This window comes from Ictalurus furcatus, chromosome 14 (assembly GCF_023375685.1).
Source record: "Ictalurus furcatus strain D&B chromosome 14, Billie_1.0, whole genome shotgun sequence".
Lineage (NCBI taxonomy): Eukaryota > Metazoa > Chordata > Actinopteri > Siluriformes > Ictaluridae > Ictalurus > Ictalurus furcatus.
Window position 1 is genome coordinate 29823494 of NC_071268.1, and position 2500 is coordinate 29825993.

Genomic DNA, 2500 nt, shown 5'->3' on the forward strand with positions numbered 1-2500 from the left:
TGTTGTTATTTGTGAGTCAGGGGTTCATTTAAGGTCTTGCATTAATAGAATCTACTTATCCAAAATCTGTGTCACATGATTATAAATACATCATTGTCTATGAATACCTCTCTTTTCTCAGTCCACACTACAGTGTGAAAACGGCGGTTTTAATCTGAGCCACTTGGGAGAGCGTTTTTGTAATGTTCCGTTCTTGATGGATGGAAACACTGTCTCAGTGTGGATGGAAACATCCGGGTGTGGATGGAAACACTGTCTCAGTGTGGATGGAAACATCCGGGTGTGGATGGAAACACTGTCTCAGTGTGGATGGAAACACCGGGTGTGGATGGAAACACTGTCTCAGTGTGGATGGAAACACCGGGTGTGGATGGAAACACTGTCTCAGTGTGGATGGAAGCATCTGGGTGTGGATAAAAGGCCAAAACTTATTAAAAAAAAAGATGTGTTTCAAACTTATCTGGATTAATGTGGATGTAGCCTACGTTGAATGGCTTTAATCTGAAGCTTGTTTTATTAAAAGAGTAAAATCTCCAACATAACGCGAGGCTGTAAATAAGTAGGAAACATCCGGCTAGTGCAAAGCTACTGGTTTGATTTGTCTATATAAAATAAATATTAAATAAAATTCTGTTTATGTCAGAAATACATGATGGCAGTTCTGTTTAACATATAAAGCAAGTTCTTGTGGAAGATGACATCGCTTTTCTATAAATACACAGCTCTTCCCCTGGACATAAACACACTGTTAGGTCATCTCTTCAACCGTTTTACATCATAACACTGTCATTTTTACATCTAAACTATAGTCTCGACGTGCTATCTACTAGAAACATATTTTCCTCTTCTACAGTACACTCGTCCCAGCACCACACACACACACACACACACACATGCACGAGAATATACCAACACACAGGAGCTCTTATAAATGTTCATTGTCCAATGATGGATAGGTCAGACGGGTGCCAATACTTTGTGCAGCATCAGTATTTATACACCTTCAAAGTCAACTGGACAGCAAGGTGGACCTAAAATGGCCGCTGACTGTAATACTGCTTGGCATGTTGAAGGTAATAAAGCCTGAAGACGTGCAGTGATGAGGAACCGTGGAGATCTCGCCCAGGGAAGTGATTATATAAATACAGGAAGCTCCAAGCTACAGATTTAGCTCACAATCTCAAACCTTTTATCTAAAACACAACCGTTTATTTAACAACATAAAATCAACATAAACGTTTGGTCTAGAACAATGTATTGAATCCAGAATTACTGGCCCCCGACCCCAAAATGAGCAAAATGGTGCTAAAAGATAAACATTACACACTACACACGTCCTCTATTAACACCGTCCCTCCTTCAAACCTTATTTTACTCCAAATTATTTTTAATATTTTTACATTTTCTTTTTTTTTCCTTTTAAATGGTACTGTTTGCTAACAAACTACATGATACTATAGCTGTTGGTTATTTATTTATTTTATAATGATATACATTCTTTATTACAAAGAAACCAGAGCAACCAAAAACAGACAAAAAATGAATATATAAAAGGTGAGGGGCGCAGGTGAGATGATGCTTAATAATACTCAGGTAGCATAACGCTACATAACGTCAGGAAAATAAACAGCAACAACAATAATAACAAGCAGAAGAAGAAGAAGAAGAAGAAGAAGAATACTTTTCATTTAAATAGCACTTATCTAACTCTCAAGGTCGCTCTACATGCACATGTTTGTTCGTACACACAATTAATCAGATTAAACAATAAATGGATAGAAGGACAAATGAAAATCCTGTGTTGTTAGAAATATTGAACTGTACAGCTAAAAGTAAACAGGGTGAAATTAAAATCCTCCTTTTAATCATAATTAAAATTACGATCCTAAAATCCTTTGATGTAGTTCCAGACGTCTAGACAGGCGTGTGCTTCGAGTGAGACACTGGATAGATCTGTAATGGTGGATAAAAAGCAAAAATCAAACATATCACACAGAGCGCTGAAGCTTTATTACTAGCCTAGCGTGTGGTATTGTGCAGTCGCATCTGAATACTGAGAAGAAAAAGGAACTGAAGCGTTATTGTGGTGAAGGTACCGCAGCCTGAATGTAAACCATCGCTGTGCTTCAGCTGTAAAAATCTAACCACTGCATCACCTTCAACATGAACTTCAACTAAAACTCCAAACGTACACCTCCATCCCGGTACAATTCAAATAAAACAAGATGAAGTACAAAGAGGCTGATTTCATATCACACCTTTTACATCATTTCTATAAATACATCACTTATCACACAAGATCTGATACATTTGAGGTCATTGGCACAAATGATATAAAATATTTGACTAACGATGTGATGTTATGTGTTGTCTGATGGTGTGTGTGTGTGTGTGTGTGTGTGTGTGTGTGTGTGTGTGTATGTATGTGAGTGTGTGTGTGTTTGTGTGTGTGTTTGTGTGTGTGTGTGTGTATGTTTGTGTGTGTGCGTATATATGTTTG

At 37.6% G+C, this 2500-nt stretch overlaps 1 protein-coding gene across 1 annotated transcript in view; it reads right to left on the reverse strand.

Annotated features, from left to right (window-relative positions):
- Positions 1–1019: 1019 nt before the first annotated feature.
- LOC128618270 (uncharacterized) overlaps positions 1020–2500 on the reverse strand; it is a 19564-nt gene continuing 18083 nt past the window's right edge. The window contains exon 16 of the mRNA XM_053641809.1: positions 1020–1953. The gene's annotated coding sequence lies outside the window, so the exon portion shown is untranslated. The remainder of the gene's footprint in view (positions 1954–2500) is intronic.